At 37.8% G+C, this 19,554-nt stretch overlaps 1 protein-coding gene across 7 annotated transcripts in view; it reads left to right on the top strand.

Moving 5' to 3' along the window:
• The window catches only part of TCF12 (transcription factor 12), a 374,065-nt gene that overhangs the window by 259,086 nt on the left and 95,425 nt on the right, over positions 1 to 19,554 (top strand). The gene's annotated exons all lie outside the window — the stretch shown is intronic.

Genomic DNA, 19,554 nt, shown 5'->3' with positions numbered 1-19,554 from the left:
TAGCGGTTAAGGATCAGCATTGCCACTGCTCAGGTCATTGCTATGGCTCAGGTTTGATCCCTGGTCCAGAAACTTCCACATGCCATAGGCATGCCCTCCAAAAAACCCAAAACAATAAGAGCAACAAAAAGAATAATAAGGAAGTTTGGGGAGCAACCTAATTGAATAAATTTGACAACTTAGGTAAAATAAGCAAATTTCTTGAAAATTACCAAAAAGGGACCAGATAAAACAGAAAGTCTGAATAGCTCTACTTCTATAATTGCACGTAAATTCATATCAAAACTTTCACAAAGAAAGACTGGGGATCATATTGTTTCATTGGTGAATTCTTTCAAATGCTTACAGGAAAAAATAATACCAGTCTTGCACAAACTGTTTTAGAAAATGGAGATGAAGGGACCACTTTGCAGATTATTTTATAAGGTTAACAGCACTGTGACACTCAAAATGCACATGTAGGAGTTCCCGTCGTGGCGCAGTGGTTAACGAATCCGACTAGGAACCATGAGGTTGCATTTTCGATCCCTGCCCTTGCTCAGTGGGTTAACGATCCAGCATTGCGTGAGCTGTGGTGTAGGTTGCAGACGTGGCTCGAATCTTGCGTTGCTGTGGCTCTGGCGTAGGCTGGCGGCTACAGCTCTGATTCGACCCCAGCCTGGGAACCTCCATATGCCGCTGGAGCGGCCCAAGAAATGGCAAAAAGACAAAAAAAAAAAAAAAAAAAAAGCACATGTAGTTAATACCAGAAATGAAAATTTGTCTTAATTGTTTAAAATCAACCAATGTAGGGAGTTCTCGTCATGGCGCAGCGGAAACTAATCCAACTAGGAACCATGAAGTTTTTCAGATTCAATCCCTGGCCTCACTCGTTAAGGATCTGGCATTGCCGGGAGCTGAGGTGTAGGCTGCAGACGGGGCTTGGATCCTCCATTGCTGTTGCAGTGACATAGGCTGGCGGCTCTTGGGTTCCAACTCGACCCCTAGCTGGAAACCTCCATATGCAATGGGTGCAACTCTAAAAAGTAAAAAAGTTTCCATTGTGGCATAGTGGAAACGAATCCGACTAGGAACCACGAGGTTGCAGGTTCGATCCCTGACCTCGCTCAATAGGTTAAGGATCAGGTGTTGTAATGAGCTGTGGTGTAGGTCACAGATGTGGCTCGGATCCTGCAATGCTGTGGCCGGCGGCTATAGTTCCAATTCGACCCCTATCCTGGGAACCTCCATATGCTGTGGATACAGCCCTAAAAAGATAAATAAATAAATAAATAAATAAATAAATAAATAAATAAATAGTAAAAAAAGAAATAAAAAGCAACCAATATAGTTCAACACACTAACAGAATTAAGGGTAAAAACTATAGAATCTTTTCCATAAATGTAGAGAAAGGGTTCAACAAACTAATCATAGAAAGCAGCTTCCTCAGTTTGATAAAGATTTAAGTGGAAGACTAATATTAGGAGCAAGGTAAGAATTTCCACCCTCGTTACTTAAATTTTATGTTCTAGCCATTGTAAATAAGGCAAAGAAAAAAAATTCATAAATGTTGGAAAGAATAAATTCAGTTGAATTGACAGATATATTTGAGAAATCCCAAGTAGTTACCAAGAAAACTTCTAGAACTTTGAGCTGTGTCACAGGTTATATAGCCAATCTAAAAAAAATCAATTCTATTTCTGTACACTAGGAATGAACAATTAGAAAATGAAATCAGCAAAACAGTATTGCTTATAATCACATCAAAAAGTATAAAATACTGAGGGATAAATTTTATAAAAGATTATAAGACTTCAATGAAAACTATAAAATATTTCTGTTGAAATCAAAGATCTAAATAAATAGATATATCATCATGAATTGGAAGACTCAGTATCATTTAAATGCTGTTTCCACTGGGATATAGATTTAATGCAATCCCAGTCAAAATTCCAGCAGTTTTATAAATATTGACAGAATTATTTAAAAGTTGGTGTGAAAAGGCATAGGATTAGGAAGAGCCAAAAGACTCTTGGGAAAGAAGAGGAAGAACTTAGTTTACTGACTTCCTGTAGGAGTTTCCTGGTGGCTTAGGTTAAGGACCTGGCATTGTCACTGCTGTGATGCAGGTTTCATCCTTGGCCTGGGAACTTTCACATGCCATGAGTATGCCCCCCGCCCAAAAAAAAAGAAGAAGACCCTTCTGATAAAGCAGTGCTAATCAAGACAGTGTAGTTTTCATGTAAAGCCTGAAAAATAGATCATGGAACAGAGTAGAGTCCAGAAAGGGACCAACACCTATATGGCAAATGATGTCTGAGAAGAGCACCCCACCATTCAGTAAGAAAATAAACATCTCTTTTTAACATATGGTACCAGAACAACTATCTATAAGTATTTTTTTAAAAAAGAACTTCAGATTCTTACCTTATGTCACAAATGTATTTGAGATGGATCAAGAACTTAAATATGAACTAAAATATTAACGTGACTAGAGAAAAAATAGATTAATATCTTTACCACTTCAAGGTAAACAATAATTTTTTTAGGGAAGATACAAAAAGCATAGAACATGAAAAAAATTGATAAATTGAAATTAATTGAAATTTAAAACTTGTGTTCATTTCCAAGCACCATCCAGAAAAGGAAAAGAGAAGGCACAGAACGGGAGAAGATATTAGCAACACATATATCAGGACAGGCAACTTAAGTGTTCACTATATAATGAACCGTGATAACTCAGTAATAAGAAAGAAGCAACTATTTTTTGTTTTTTTTAATTGGCAAAACACTTGAGCATACATGTCACAAAAGAAGATAATACAAATGGCCTCAACGTATAAAAAGTACTCCACATTATTAACTATTAGGCACATGAAAATTAAAACCACAGTGACATGACAGTACACACCTATAAGAATAGCTAATTAAAAAACTAAAATTAAAATTTTTAGTTGGGGTCTAAGATGCACAGTGATTTTAGAAAACTGGTAGTTTCTTATGAAGTTAAATATGCATCTACCCAATGACTCAGCAGTTTTACTGTCAGATGTTTATCTACAAGAAATGAAATGAAAACATTGTACACGAAAAGCTTTCATTGGAAATGTTCATAGCAACTTTATTCATTATAGCCAAAAAGTGGAAACAATACAAATGTTGATCAGTGGGAGAGTGGATAAATGACCTGTGTTATATTCATATGTTGAATGCTTTGGTGATTTGAACCTAATCATTTAAGGAGTTAGTGGACTAGTCCCCCTCTTGTAATTCTAGACACCTTTCAGGATTTTCCCAGTTAGTAGTTTTCATTCAATACTGGGTCTGGCCTTCACTGGCAAGTATATAAACTAGGTAATACAATTAGAAAAACCAGGTGGATAACTTTGAAACACTGTAAATCTCTGAGGATCTTTAGTTACTTTGGGAAAATATTTGACTACACCTCATAGTTCATTTTTGCTCTAGAGAATATATTAAATTTAAGGTTTAGCCTCTGAATCTCAGAAAGTTTAATTTTAAAGGGATACGTTCTGACATATCCAAAAGAGAATGGGGAGTGTTTCAGACAAAAGAGAAAGTTTGGCAGGAGAAATCTTACCTTAAAATCTTACTTTGCAGGTAAGCAATTTCAGTCCTCTGATGACATTGGGAAGCCTCAGAATACCAATTAAAATAAGTATTCCACTCAGTTCTCAAAATTTTTGAGCCATTGTAGTCAAATTCAGTTTTAAGGAAATTAAGTTTAAGGATTTCAAATGTTCTCCATAATGGCCACTGGTTTTCTAAATTGCTTTTGGTCAGATTGGTCCATTTAATTAAAAATGCAGCTGAGGAAGTTTTTTAAACATAAAATCAACTGGAGTCCCTATAAGGAGGAGCACCATCAAAATTTTTGGATAATTGGATCCCATTTCTCAGAAGGCTTTCTGTGGAGTAAAAGAGTAATTTTCAAATTGTCCAAATAGCTCAATTCAAACAACTTGCAACTCAAACAGCCAGCAAGTTTATGTTAGCCAGTTCTAAGGAAACAGCTTGGTCCTGGAGGAGCCAGGCCTAAGATTTTTCAACCAGTTTCCAGAGAACAGTCCCTATTCCATTAGGATCAGCTGATGACTGAACTGAAGCAATTTCAGTAAAGCAGTCCCTGTTCCAGAAGGAATGGGTGGATGACTTCTCAACCAGCTTTAGTTGAAACAGTCTTCTCAAAATCAGACTAAAATGCCAAACAAGTACTTGCATACAGAGCAAGGCCTTAACCAAAAAAACAAGACCTTAAAATAGATCCCAAATAAAGCCTGGAGCCCTTTGAACACGAAGAGGGTAAGAGCTTGGATCCAGGAGAAAGACATACCTTCAAACCTCAGCGTTGGCAAGAAAAGCAGTGAGCACAGTGGGCTTAATTGTGGGTACCACACCTATTTGCTCATAACCCTAGAGTCTTTGAGGTCTTCTCTGGTCCCCTTGTGGGCCATCAAAATATTGACCTAAAACAGACTGTCAGATATTTCTCTAGCAAAGATGGGTTTACTTGGGATTGACAGAGAATTACACTTCTAGGTCTGCAACCATGGCAAGCCACATGCAATTCCCCTACAGCAAGGGAAGGAGAATGCTTTTATAGAAGAAGAGGAAATAGAGAGGACTAGAGTAATAAACAGGAGCCTATGGCTTTTCATTGGCTGAGTCCTTGCCAGAAAAGAAGAGTCTTCTTCCTGTTGGGATCTCCTATCCTAATGGAATGTGAGAGCTCTCCCTTCTGGTCCCTCAGCTCTATTTATTTTATTTTATTTTATTTTTTGTCTTTTTGTTGTTGTTGTTGCTATTTCTTTGGGCCGCTCCCATGGCATATGGAGGTTCCCAGGCTAGGGGTTGAATCGGAGCTGTAGCCACTGGCCTATGCCAGAGCCACAGCAACGCGGGATCCGAGCCGCGTCTGCAACCTACACCACAGCTCACGGCAATGCCGGATCGTTAACCCACTGAGCAAGGGCAGGGACTGAACCCGCAACCTCATGGTTCCTAGTCGGATTCGTTAACCACTGCGCCACAATGGGAACTCCCCTCAGCTCTATTTAATTGAAGTTTCCATTAAGGAAGTGATGTGCTTTAAGAATAGGTGATGTCAGAACTGGAGTTCCCATTGTATCTCAGCAGTAATGGAATCTCACTAGTATCTATGAGGATGAGGTTTTGATCCCTGGCCTTGCTCTGTGGGTTGGGGATCTGGGGTTGCAGTAAACTGTGATTTATGTCCCAGAAGTGGCTCAGATCCCATGTTGCTGTGGCTGTGGCATAGGTTGGCAGCTGCAGCTCTGATTCAACCTGTAGCCTGGGGCCCAGCCTTAAAAAGACCAAAAAAAAAAAAAAAAAAAAGATTTCACAAGTCGAGTCATTCCTCATAGTAACAGCAGCTTTTCAGGAGTAGATTTGTTGGTGATGGAGAATTGTTGGAATTAGTAATGTTAAGAAGACTTAAAACTGACTGTTGGATCAAATTTTGAAGCTCTCTAAGAGATGATTCACTCATGAAGTAGCATGTGAAAAGGGCTTGCACAGTGGCTGGCACACAGTAGGCATTCAAAAAATGTTTGAATCTGAATCTTGTGATCCAAGAAGGAGCACATTGGCAAGGGTAATAAGCCATCAGCTGCCTTCAGGGTAAGCTGGGCTTTGCGAGTTGTTTGGAGCAGAGGTAAAATAAATTGTTTTGTGGGAGGAATGTCTCATTTTGAAGTATGAGCAGTAGGCAGTTTTAATTTCCTGCTTCTGTTAGAAGTCCAGAGAGAGTTAGATTATGCAGAGGTAACTTGGCACGGAAAAAAGTCATTGTTTTTTTTGCTTTCTGTTCCTTTTGTAAAACTTGCTAATTATATTTTTGCTACTCAGTGCTGTTAGGGAATATTTTTTCAAAAAGTAAGTTTATTCTTTTGTAGACTTATTTCAGGAAAAAGTAGTCTGTTCAATAATGGCTAGAGATTAGACACTATCCTGGAAAAAAAGGTGAAAAAAGAGGTGACCACAGATTGAGTATTATATGATAAGGGATTGATGTCAGTTTGGGAGGTGTAACAGGAGCTGAGAGATGGAAACAAATGAAGCAAGAGCTGCAGAATGCTAACAGTTGTTGAAGCTAGATAATGTATATAAAAAAGTTTTCATTATACTGTTTTTTTTCCAATTTTGCTTGCATTTGAAAATTCCCAAAATAAAGTTTCATTTTTATTTTTAAAATTTTTTTATTATGGTTGATTTATAGTGTTGTATCAATTTCTACTGCACAGCAAAGTGACCTAGTTATACATTTGTATACATTCTTTTTCTCACATTATCCTCCATCACAAGTGATTAGATAGAGTTCCCTGTGCTGTACAGCAGGATTTGGAAGTTTAATTTTTTAATTTTTTAATTTTTTTTTTTTTTTTTTTTGCTTTTTAGGGCTGCACTTGTAGCATATGGAAGTTCCCAGGCTAGGGATCAAATCGGAGCTACAATTGCCAGCCTATGCCACAGCCACAGCAACGCAAGATCCAAGCCGAGTCTGCGACCTACACCACAGCTCACGGCAATGCCAGATCCTTAACCCACTGAGCGAGGCCGGGGATCAACCTGCAACCTCATGGTTTCTTGTCAGATTCATTTCCATTGTGCCACGACAGGAACTCCTGGAAGTTTAATTTTTAAAAATATGTCCAGTGTAGAATGTTTCAATTCAAAAAGTATTACATGCCTAACTATAGGCCTGTTGGTTCTTCTGGGTTTTGTGTTACTCTTAATTGTATTCTTGAAAATGCAGCCAGTGGGGAGGAGGAGGTACTCACTCACTAGATGTGAAAGCTAGCATTAAAGGGAAAGGGAGTGACTTCAAAGTATTAGAACTCTGCCAAAAATCTTAGAACTACATAATACCATTTCCACAGAAGCAAAAGAGAAATGACATTTCCTCATCTCCTGTTCTTCTAATGTTGGTTAGCACCTCGCATAGGTGGTTCCTTTGTATTCACAAAAGAAGGACTCAAAGGAATACTCATACCTTTGCAGAAAGAGTTTCACAGGGCCCTGCTTATCAAAGAAGTTTCTACATTCAGACAGAAAGACTGCTCACTTTGGAGAAGACATGCTTTAAGAGTATGCTTACTAATAAACTTCATGAGGGAGTTCCTGTCGTGGCTCAGTGATTAACAAATCCGACTAGGAACCACGAGGTTGCGGGTTCGGTCCCTGGCCTTGCTCAGTGGGTTAAGGATCCGGCGTTGCTCTGAGCTGTGGTTTAGCTTGCAGATGTGGCTTGGATCCTGCGTTGTTGTGGCTGTGGTATAAGCCGGTGGCTACAGCTCCAATTCGACCCCTAGCCTGGGAACCTCCATATGCCACAGGAGCTGCCCTAGAAAAGACAAAAAATAATAATAATAATAAACTTCATGGAAGTCTGCCTTCAAGATATCACTGTGGGATTTTTTTCCTTCTTTTTGGCCACACCCATGACATGCAGAAATTCCCAGGCAAGGGATCAAACCAGGGCCACACAGGAGCCCACCCATCCACTGCAGTGACAACACCAGATCCTTAACCCACTGCACCACCAGGGGAACTCCCCTATAGCATTTTTGAAAATGGGGGTTCTCTTTATGGGAGCCTATAAAATCCTAAAAGAAAATCATTCCTATTTCATGTTTGTAATTATTGAAATACTGGATATATTAAAATGACCTTTATTTTAGCTGGTTCTTTCCATAGTTCTTCTATTTGCAGGAGGTCTTTCTTTATTGATCTACAACCCAGATCTTCCTCCTTTGTTAGCTTTCCATTGGCTGATGCAGGATTCAGGAGAAAAAGTTAAAGAAAAAAAATTAGTGAAAATGAAATATTAAGATGGTAGAATTTCCCTCTGTACTGATGATTAAAGAAGATTGAGAAACTGAAACGGCTAAGATTACCATGTTTTTGTAATTTAATAGTACATAGATAGTTTCTTTTTTCTCTTTTTAAACCAGAAAGATTGGGCTGATTGTGTTGGCAGGATGCATTTGATGAATGACTGTCATTATCTTCTCAAACCTGTATGACACTTTAAATATAGAAAATGATAATTAAATTTTCAAGAGACCATGTTGAGATGATAAGATTTGGGACTTGTAAAAAAATGAGCATAACAGTTGGCTAGTGGTGGCTGGTGTGTTTTTATTGACCCAGGAAAGAAATAGAAGCATCTCAGGTTTTCTTTTACTTTATTTCCCTGTAAATCCCCTCATGTGCCACTCCCTCCCCCCACAATTAATATATTGTCCAAAATGTTGGTAATGACTCAGAACTATTCAGGTTGCACAAAGCATTTAATGAAATCTTGTCTTAGACAAAACACTAGAGAGGATCATAATTAATGTCTCATTTTCTGCCAGTTGCTATTGATTACTCATTCAAGATCCCTTTGTTCTCAGAATGATAACAACTGTAGTTTGCATCCCTATCTAATGAGATTCTCAGGATAGAATTCTTTAACAACTTGCTGATAATTGCTAACATATCCCTGGAATTTCAATGTAAATGAATTTGCATAATAATAACAATTATTTCACAAATGTCGGTGTTTTCCATATTCAAGATTTATTACAGTGTGTTTTTAAATCATTTGTAGAAAGTTAACAGAAGACTGATACATTAATAAAGACCAGCATTTATATTTTGCCCTAAGTTCCTCTTCACCCTCTGAGATTTTGATTTTAATTGTGACTTGGGGTCAGAAGCTTCTTTATCACATTTCACTTCCCTGTCTCTGGATCTTCAAATGGACTCACAGCTGAAATGTACCGTGATGTTTCTAAATTAAAAGAACAATTGCAAATATGATAATACTATACTAATTTTTCTTTTAGAACAGTTTTGTTTATCCCTCAATGACAAAATAAGTCCATAGTATAAAAAACTTGAACTGAGAATTTTTAACAGTTTATGTGCTATATTTTATGATGATTGTGTTTTGTACCTGTCTGTATCTTTTATTAGTAAGCTCTCCTCTCAAATCTGGAAACAGCTGTTTGCCTTTATATTTTAAAATAGCATACCATTTCAGAGGCATAAAAAAAGTTAAGGAGTTTTGAAGAATGTAGAAAGAGCAGAGGTTCCAAGAGTTCATATTAAACAGTTTAAATTTTTTGAACTGTGTGACTACAAAATTAGGTACTCTGAACCTTATTTTTCTAGAAAGCAAATTAGTGATAATTTAGTACTGCAGTTTTTTGTTTTTGTTTTTGTTTTGGCAGCACCCGTGGCATATGAAAATTCCTGGGCCAGGGATTGAACCCACACCACAACAGTGACCCAAACTGCTGCAGGGAACTCCAGTGTACTTCAAATTTTTAATCATAAAACGAGGATAATAATTTTTAACGTTAGGTTCTTATTTAATCTAATTATGACTAGATGTCAAAGTATATATAGTGCAGCATTTGGATCAAGCCTTTAAATTGTAAAAAGTTGTTCTGAGGAAGCAAACTGTGTTTATCAAGATTTCAGATACTTCCCCTTTTTTTCTGCATTTACTTTTTTTTTTTTTTTTTTTTTTGCCGTTTCTTGGGCTGCCCCCTCAGCATATGGAGGTTCCCAGGCTGGGGGTCTATTTGGAGCTGTAGCCACCGGCCTACACCACAGCCACAGCAACTTGGGATCTGAGCCACATCTGCAAACCACACCACAGCTCACGGCAACGCTGGATTCGTTAACCCACTGAGCAAGGCCAGGGATCGAACCCGCAACCTCATGGTTCCCAGTCAGGTTCTTTAACCACTGAGCCACGACAGGAACTCCTGCATTTACTTTTAATGTTATAAAATCTGTACTACATATATTTTTGTTGTTCTTTTTCTTCATCCCTTTTTTTCTTCCTGCTGCTACTGTTTGCTCGCTCGCTCTCTCTCTCTCTCTTTCTCTCTCTCTCTCTCTTTTTCGGCTGCTGCATTCAGCAGCTCGATGTAGGTTCTCAGTTCGCAGAACAAGGATTGAACCTGGGCCACAGCAGTCCTAACCACTAGACCACCAGAGAACTCCATTTGGTTTTCATATACTCAGTTTCTTTTCTTAGTAGACGGCAACTTTCTGAAAAGTCAGCCAACATTGTACTGTAGAAATACATGAGAAATTTCCTCTTTGATGATTTGCCAAATAAAACAACTTTAACTCTTTTATCAGCCTCTGAAACCACTGGCTGCAGAATCCTCATTCAGATACTTTCTCTTTTAAGGGTAAAGAATATCCAAACCACTGCAATGTGATTTTGAATCCTCCTGGCTACTTAGCACTATTTTTATATAGGATGTTTTCCTGTGTTCCTATTAAATCACATTCACAATACCTTCCAATATAATTAAGAAAAAGTTGCATTAATAAATGATTTTGACCATGCCCATTACTTTTATATCTCTTCTTTACATTTTGGTCGGGATCACCATGAAGACTTACACTGAATAGCCTTTTTAGGTTCACATTTAGAGTCAAGGCTTCTAAAGCACATGAAGAAGGAGAGAGAACTTAAAAAAAAAATTATCACATAGGCTACTAAAGTTCCATTTATAGAAATAGGAATTCTTATTAGGCCAAAGGTTTGTTGTATGTAATTCAAAATGAAACTTACTATAAATTTTATTATAATAATCTAGGCTCTCTCAGTGTTTCAGGGATAACCCTTTATTAATTATTCTTTGGTGATTTGATACATTTTTCACAGATGGAGGGTCTAGATGAGTATAAAAGAGGTTCTTTTCTCTAAGCCTGTGTTAAGAAATTTAGTGCTGTGTCATTTCGGAATACTAATTCTGCTTTGAATAAGACAGCTTAGCAGAATAAAACTGCTTTGCCTAGTTCTATATCCTCCGGGATACTTGAATACTCTTTTCACCTGAGATACCTCCAGGACAAGATCAATAATGCTTCTCATTTGTTTCAGACAGGCAGAAAAATCAATATGAGCTGATACGTAGTTTTATTTTAGGAAAAAAATTCATTTGTTTATTATTATATGCACATTAGTTTTAACAAAATGTTCTAAAGAATCACATAGAGGGAAAATATATGGTTTTGTTAGTAGTAGAATATCAAAAAATTGGGCTTATATAATTTAGCTCTTAATTTTTTTAAGTCATATTTACCATTAGTTCCGTGAGTATTATTTCTTAGATTATCAAGTCCTGTGGAGAAAACTATGTCTTAAACTTTTGTTTGTTTTTTTGTTTTTGTCTTTTTGCCTTATCTTGGGCCGCTCCCTTGGCATATGGAGGTTCCCAGGCTAGAGGTCTAATCGGAGCTGTAGCCACCGACCTACACAAGAGCCACAGCAACGTGGGATCCAAGCCTATCCCGAATCTGCAACCTACACCACAGCTCACGGCAACGCCAGATCCTTAACCCACTGAGTAAGGCCAGGGATCACACCCGCAACCTCATGGTTCCTAGTCGGATTCATTAACCACTGCGCCATGCTGGGAACTCCACACTTTTGTATTTTTTATAGCACTGAACATTTCATTTTAGTTAACAGGATAAAATATCATCGTGTGTTCTTAAAAAGAAACAATTTCTCTTATATTTATTTTGCCTAATCATTTTGATGATGATTGAGATAAAACAGGGGGAAATGGTTATTTCTAAGATTAGGACAGATGAGTAAAGAACGACTTCCCTTTTTTGGCTTTAATATTCTCTGTAGGAGATTCCATCATGGCACAGCGGAAATGAATCCCACTAGGAGCTGTGAGGTTGGGATTCCGCCCCTGGCCTCGCTCAGTGGGTTAAGGATCCGGCATTGCCATGAGCTGTGGGTGTAGGTCACAGACATGGCTTGGATCCCACGTTGCTTTGGCTGTGGTGTAGGCCAGCAGCTGCAGCTCCAATTAGAGCTTTAGCCTGGGAACCTCCATATGCCACAGATGCAGCCCTAAAAAGACAAAAAAAAAAAAAAATTCACTCTAGAAAAAGAAGAAAGGGTATTTCCTATCCATAATTCCTCCAGATTATAATTCACAAAATCATTTATTGGTTACTTATATTTTTTCAAGTTAACCTTATAAAATGGTCATGGGTTCCTGGAATATTGTATGAGTCTTACTGAATTGAAGAAAGAGCCCCTTAAACAGAACTAGATTGAAATTAGGTTCCACTGCTTGTTATCTGTATAACATAAAATCAATGTATGTAATACTTAGTAATAAAATTATATTAGATATTAACTGAGATGGTACGGCTAAAAGTGTGCTAGTGGATCCTTTATGTTCTGATATTCTCCAAGTTTTTATTTTGAAAAATTACAGGCTCACAGAAGTGCCAAAAGAGTACAGTGAGCATCCATGCACTCTTCATCAAGGTTCATCACTTAACATTTCACATCGGTGCATACAGATTTCTTTTCTGCCACTTAATATGTATCTGTATATGTTTGTATGCTGTATTCAGGTTTATGCACAGAAATATAGACACTTGTGCTGAATCATTCTGAGAATAAGTTGGCATTTTTCTGTTTATTCTTGATCTGGGTTGATAGAGTTTGAATCTGTCACACTCCTCTTTGGATTTAGCCTCTAATTGTCAACCCATTCTCTAGGGACCTGTCTGTTCTCTTTTTGTTTCCAACATTCTTTCTTACAGTAGTTGGGAGTTGTAACTCAGCCATCCTGGATTCAGGGCAGTTGAGGTCTCTTTACTTAGAAAGAAGAGTTTGTGCCCAGGAAACAGAATTGAAAAAATGTCATTTTCCTTATTCACATTCTTTTGTGATATTTAGAATATGATAATCTTATGGGGAAAGAAAAAATGAAATTGAGTTTTTATTTTCTCTAGGGCCTTCAACCATGCTACCCACTTTTACTTAAGCCTTGTTTTTTTCTTTCACTTCTCCCAGTAATAACCCTGTGAGCTAATTCATAATGTAACTATATATAGAAAACAAAAGAGATGCATCGATGTCAGATCATTGCCCAGGATCTCAGTCAGGATTTGAACTCAAGGTACCTAATTCCAAAGCCCATACAATTTCCAGAATATCAGAGTTTTTGTAGACATTTCATCTACTTTTAGGAATATAAGAAATACATTTTCTATTCATATTTTAGATTATTTTATGCCTCCGTTAGTCTTTATTATGACTATTACCTAACATCTTTAAAGAAATAACTCACTGGCTACATTTTACTCATTTGAAAGTTTTATCTTTATTTTACAGCTTAAGCAGACAGATTTCTTCATCATCCTCCAAACTCAGTCTTTTGTTTTTCCTTCAAAGCATTATATAAAGGGTCAACTAACATTTTCTAAAAAGGACTACGTAGTAAATAAGGTGGGCTTTCCAGACCATACACCTGTTGCAACTATTTAGCTCTTCTATGTAACCCCAAAACAGCCATAGCCAATAAATACATGAATGGGTGACACTGTGTTTCAATAAAAGTATTTTCCAAAACAGGCCCAATTTGACCTCTAGGTCATGGTTTCTTCACTACTAGTACTAATCATCATCTTATATGCTCATTAGAATTTACAAGTCAGGGAAATATTAAAAGGAGAGCTGTTAAGAGACAAATGAATGCTCATCTCCTCTTGTGCACTTATTTGTTTATGTTGGTAGAGTGACCAATTTCATATGTGCCTTCTACTTGAGAAAACACAGATGAAGTAATAAACACAGCAGGCACTTCAATGATAATCAGTTTTGCACTGAACAGGGAACGTCCTATTAAAAGACTAGTGATGTTTTGGATATGCCACTTTGGCACAATGGAATCAGTGGTGTCTTTCCAGCACTGGGACACAGGTGCAGTCCCCAGCTTGGCACACTAGGTTAAAGATCCAGTGTTGCCACAGCTTCAGTGTAGGTCACAACTGCTGCTCGCATTTGATCCCAGGCCTGGGAACTCCATATCCTGGCCCAAACAAGGAAAAAAAAAAACAAAGACTAGTAATGTTTGAAGGAAAATTTCAAGGTACATGACCCCTGTCCTCAAACATGTGGTGATAATATGTTCCATCTAGCATACTTTAGCCATATTCTGTTTGCTATTTGCGGAATGTTGAATGTGCCTGGCACAGGCAAAAAGAAAAAGAAACACAAAACAGATGTGACAATGGAAATTTCAGTATACCATGTGTGGGAGACTTAATTCCTGGGTCACACTACTCTCACACAAATAGCATAATCAGGAGATGAATTTATAATGGTTTATTATAGCAATAGAAATGGTATATGTGCTATTTACTTTTATATTGATTTGGTCGTTTTTATCATTTTTCCTAGAGATTATTATCTTAAGGGGAACTATTTCTCTTTCATGTCTGTTAATCACACCTTTCTTTCCTAATCTGTTGAACCTTGTATTTGTTGGAATTTGTGTGATTAATGCTAAATAATCACATTGAAATTATGCAGTATTTTCATATACATATCATATTGTCTGGTGATTGAAATCTTCTCACTTTTCCCCTTTAAAAAAAAAAGATATCACATGTATTCAAAGAATCATTTAGCTTTTGATAAGTCTGAAAAATGTCTTCTTAATTACAAACATTTCAGAAAGATGCATTGATCTTTGGTTTACTAAATATACTGATTACTTCATGTGTATACCAGCATTGTAAATAGGCTTTTGTAATATCAAATGAAAATAAAAAGACAATACAGCAAAACACATGAGATGCACTGGTCAGAAGGAAGTTTATAGCTTTAAATGCCTTCATTAAAAAAGAAGAAAGATCTTGGTTCCCTGGTCGCACAGTGGGTTAAGGATTCAGCATTGTTGCTGCTGTGGCACAAGTTCAATCCCTGGCCTGGGATATTTCACATGCCATGGGCATGGCCAAAAATAAAAATTAAAAATGAGTTTCCATTGTGGCTTAGCAAGTTAAAAACCCAGCTAATATCCATGAGGATGTGGGTTCGATCCCTAGTCTCTCTCGGTGGGTTAAGGATCCTGCATTGCCGTGGCTGTGGTATAGGCTCATTGCTTCAGCTCCGATTCAACCCCTAGCCTGGGAACTTCCATATGCCATGGATACAGCCCTAAAAAGACCAAAAATAAGAAAAGAAAAGATCAACAAAATTGAAGCTCCTGCTGTGGCACAGTGGGTTCAAAATCGGACTGCAATGGCTCAGGTCACTGCAGAGGTGCAAGTATGATCTGCAGCCTGGCACCTTGGATTAAAGGATCTGGCATTGCCACAGCTGTAGCATAGATCACAGCTGTAGCTCAGATCCAATCCCTGGCCCAGGAACTTCCATATGCCTCAGGTGCAGCCATAAAAACAATAACCAAACAAAAAACCGAAAGAATTACTACCAACCTTAAAAAATAAAAGAATACTATGAACAATTGTATGCTAAAAAATTAGACAATCTAGAGGGAAAAGACAAAGTTCTGGAAATATACACACTACCAAAACTGACTCAAGAAAAAATAGAGGAGTTCCTGACGTGGCTCAACAGTAATGAACCCAGCTAGTATCCATGAGGATGCAGGTTCAATCCCTGGCCTCACTCAGTGGGTTAAGGATCCAGCATTGTGGTGAGATGTGTAGGTCACAGAAGGACTGCTGTGGCTGTGGTGTAGGCTTGCAGCTGCAGCTCCAATTGGACCCCTAGCCTGGGAACTTCCATATGCTGCAGGTACAGCCCTTAAAAAGAAGAAATAGAAAACCTTAACAGAACTAAAACAAGTAGATTGAATCAGAAATAACCCCCCCAAAAAAGGAAAAGCCCAGGACCAAACGGTTTCAGTATTGAATTCTACCAGTCATTTAAAGGAGAATTAACACCAGTCCTTCACAAATGCTTTTTTTTTTTTTTTTTTTTTTTTTTGCCTTTTAGGGCTTTACGAGCAGCATATGGAAGTTCCCATCTAGGGGTCTGATTGGAGCTGCAGCTGCCAGCCACAGCCACAGCAACCGCAACCCAGCATCCAGGCTGCTTCTTTGACCTACATGACAGCTCACAGCAATGCTGGATCCTCCTTAACCCACTAAGCGAGGCCAGGGATCAAACCCACATCCTTATGGTTACTAGTTAGGTTTGTTACCGCTGAGCTACAATAGGAACTCCTCAAACATTTTTTTAACTCATTCAGTGAGGCAAGAATTACCCTGATAAAAATCAGACAGATTTTGCAGGAAAAAGGAAACTACAGACCAGTATCCTTTTTGTGTATTAATATAAAATTTCTCCATGAAATACTAGCATGCTAAAAATCAGGCAGCTTATTAAAAGGATTATGCACCACCATTAAGTGAATTTTTTTTTCAGGAATGCAAGAGTATTCAAAGCATGTGAGATTTGAACATTCTATTAATTAGAATGGAGGGGGAAAAAAATACTTGATTATCCCAGTTGATGTGGAGGCATCTGACAAAATCCAACACTTCTTATGATGAAAACACTTCACATGAAGTGTCACAGGAACTCCTTATTTGATAAAGGTCATTTGGGAAAAAACCAGAGCTAATACCGTGCTCAATGATAGAAGCATGAAAGTCTTTCCCCCTAAGATCCAGAACAAGACAGGGAATAGTTCCATTGTGGCGCAGTGAGTTAAGGATCTGGCATTGCCACAGCTGTGACATAGGTTGCAGCTGCAGCTCAGATTTGAACCCTGGCCCAAGAACTTCCATATCACATGGGTGTGGCCAAAAAGAAAAAAAGAACAAGACAAGGATGTCCACTTTCACTGCCTCTATTCAACATTTTACTCTAAGTTCTAACCAGAACAGTTAGCCAGGAAAAAGGAATAAAAGACATCCAGATTGGTGAGGAAGAATTAAAACCATCCCTGTTTGCAGATGATATGATCTTTATATATAGGAAATCTACAATAAAACTGTAAGAGCTAATAAATAAATTTAGCAAAGTTGCAAGATTCAAGATCTATACACAAATCATTTTATTTCTTTACACTGATAATGAGTGAACAAAAAATAAAATCAATAAAATTATTTAATGCTACAATAAAACAGCATCCAAAAGAATAAAATACTTAACAAATTTAACTATAGGATGCAATGCTTATACACTGGAAACTGCAAAACACTGCTGAAAGAGATTACAGAAGACCTAAGTAAAAGAAAAAATACTCATCGTTCTTCTGTTGGAAAATTTTTAATGTCGTTAAGATAGCAAGACTCGTCAAAGCAGTCTAGATTCGGAGCAATCCCTATCAAAATTCCATGGCATCTTTTTGCAGAAATGAAAAAGCTGATCTTCAAATTTATATGTAACTTCAGAAATCCCAAACAGCCAAAACAGCATTGAAAAAGAAAATTGGAGTATGCACACTTTCCTATTTCAAAACTTAATTTAAAGCTACAGTAAAGAAGATAGTTTGGAATTGGTATAAGGAAGACATATAAACCCATGTGATAAAATGAAAGTGCAGATTGGAACCCAGCTATCTATGGCTAATTGACTTAAATTTTTTTTAATTGAATTATAGTTGGTCTACAGTGCCATGTTAGTTTCAGGTGTACAGCACAGTGATTCAGTTATGTGTATATATTCTTTTTGAGATTGTTTTCCCTTATAGGATATTAAAATATACTGTATAAAGTTCCCTGTGCTATATAGTAAGTAGGTCCTTGTTGGTTATCTTTTTTATATATAGTAGTGTGCATGTTAATCCCAAACTCCTAATTTATTCTTCCCCTCGCTTTCCCCTTTGGTAATCATAAGTTTCTATGTCTGTGGATCTATTTCTGTTTTATAAATAAGTTAATTTGTATCTTTTTTTGGGGGGGGGGTCTTTTTAGGGCTGCAGTCACAGCATATGGAGGTTCCTAAGCTAGAGGTCTAATCAGAGCTGTTGCTGCCAGCCTATGCCACAGCCACAGCAACGCCAGATCCGAGCCACATTTTCGACCTACACCACAGCTCACAGCAATGCTGGATCCTTAACCCACTGAGCGAGGCCAGGGATCGAACCCGAAACCTCATGGTTCCTAGTCAGATTCATTTCCACTGTGCCAAGACGGGAACTCCGTTTGTATCTTCTTTTTTATGAATCTTTTTTTAATTTGCATATGAGCAATATCGTAATGCTATTTGTCTTTCTCAGTATGACCAATTGAATTTTTTTTCCCCCTTACTCATGGCCTGGGCCAGGAATTGAATCTGAAGCACAGCTATGACCCTAGGCCACAAACCAGAGCTGAGGTTTATTTCTCAGTATGTTTATGATTCTCAGTAACTGGAGGGACAGCTACTAAGAGTATGGTGATAAATATGTGGTAGGAGGATAGTAAATGTATTAGAAGATCATGGCTCTTTTCATTTGAGAGCAGCTTTTCAAGTGTATCCAACACCCTTTTCAATTGAGATCTTTTTCCCTTAGCTACCAGAAAGCTTGGAAACAAATGCCAGGTTAACTTCATTTGCTTCATCATAGGGTCATTGACTTAGTAGGTCAGGGCTGCTCAATCTCTGGATCTCAGTGAAGTACTTGACAGTCTCATGATATCGCTGACGTATACATTAGTGTACTCTCTTCAGCCTTGTTATCCTGAGTTCTGTTTTTGTTATTGCGATTATTAAGCCTAGATATCAGAAAGGCTAGCAAATACATTGGTTGACAGACTCAGAATCTAAAAAGGATAAAAATAGGAGTTCCTATTGTGGCACAGCAGAAATGAATCCTACTGTGAACCATGAAGCTGTGGGTTCAATCCCTGGCCTCGCTCAGTGGGTTAAGGATCTGGCATTGCCATGAGCTGTGGTGTAGGTTGCAGACACGGCTCGGATCTGGCGTTGTTGTGGCTGTGGTGTAGGCTGGCAGCTAACAGCTCCAGTTAGACCCCTAGCCTGGTAACCTCCATATGCCATGGGTATGGTCCTAAAAAGACAAAAGACAAAAAATAATAATAAAAAAAAGGAAAAAATAGATGGTTATTATGGGTCAAATACAACAAAATGAATTTCGTCAGAGATAAATGGTAAGTCTTGTACTTGGAACCAAAAAAACACATACTGAAAAGAAAACCATTGGAGGACTATGACTTAATAGCAGTGTATGTGATAAAGAGTAACAGGGTATGATTACTCTTAACCTCAATATAATCTACCTAGGACAAATGGGTTGTTTAAATGTAGTGTCAAAAAAACTGAAAATTATTCTTCACTAATAAGGCCATGTCTGGGGCGTTGTCCTCCATTCTCTTTTATGAGAGACTTTGACAAATAGAAAATAAATCTAAAGGTTTGGGTCAGAGATGTTGAGGACTTTCAGACTATGTCATGACACAGTTGAAGAAAACAGGAATGGCTAGTCTTGAAAAAAGTGGCAATCTTCAAACAATGAGAGCTCTCCAAAAAGGAAAAAGAAATGGGAAAAAGAATAGAGTTGACTATTCAATTCTTGTATGGTCATGAAAGCATTCAAGTGAAGACTGGGTGGCCATTTTTCAAAAATAATCCTTTTTTTTTTTTTTTTTTTTTTTTTTTGTCTTTTGCAGGGCTGCACCCTAGGCATATGGAGATTCCCAGGCTAGGAGTCCAATCGGAGCCTTAGCCGCCAGCCTACGCCAGAGCCACAACAGCATAGGATCTTAGCCTCGTCTGT

This window comes from Sus scrofa, chromosome 1 (genome assembly GCF_000003025.6).
Source record: "Sus scrofa isolate TJ Tabasco breed Duroc chromosome 1, Sscrofa11.1, whole genome shotgun sequence".
Classification (NCBI taxonomy): Eukaryota; Metazoa; Chordata; class Mammalia; order Artiodactyla; family Suidae; genus Sus; species Sus scrofa.
Note: the sequence above shows the minus strand (reverse complement) of the source record. Positions and strands in the feature narration are given on the sequence as shown.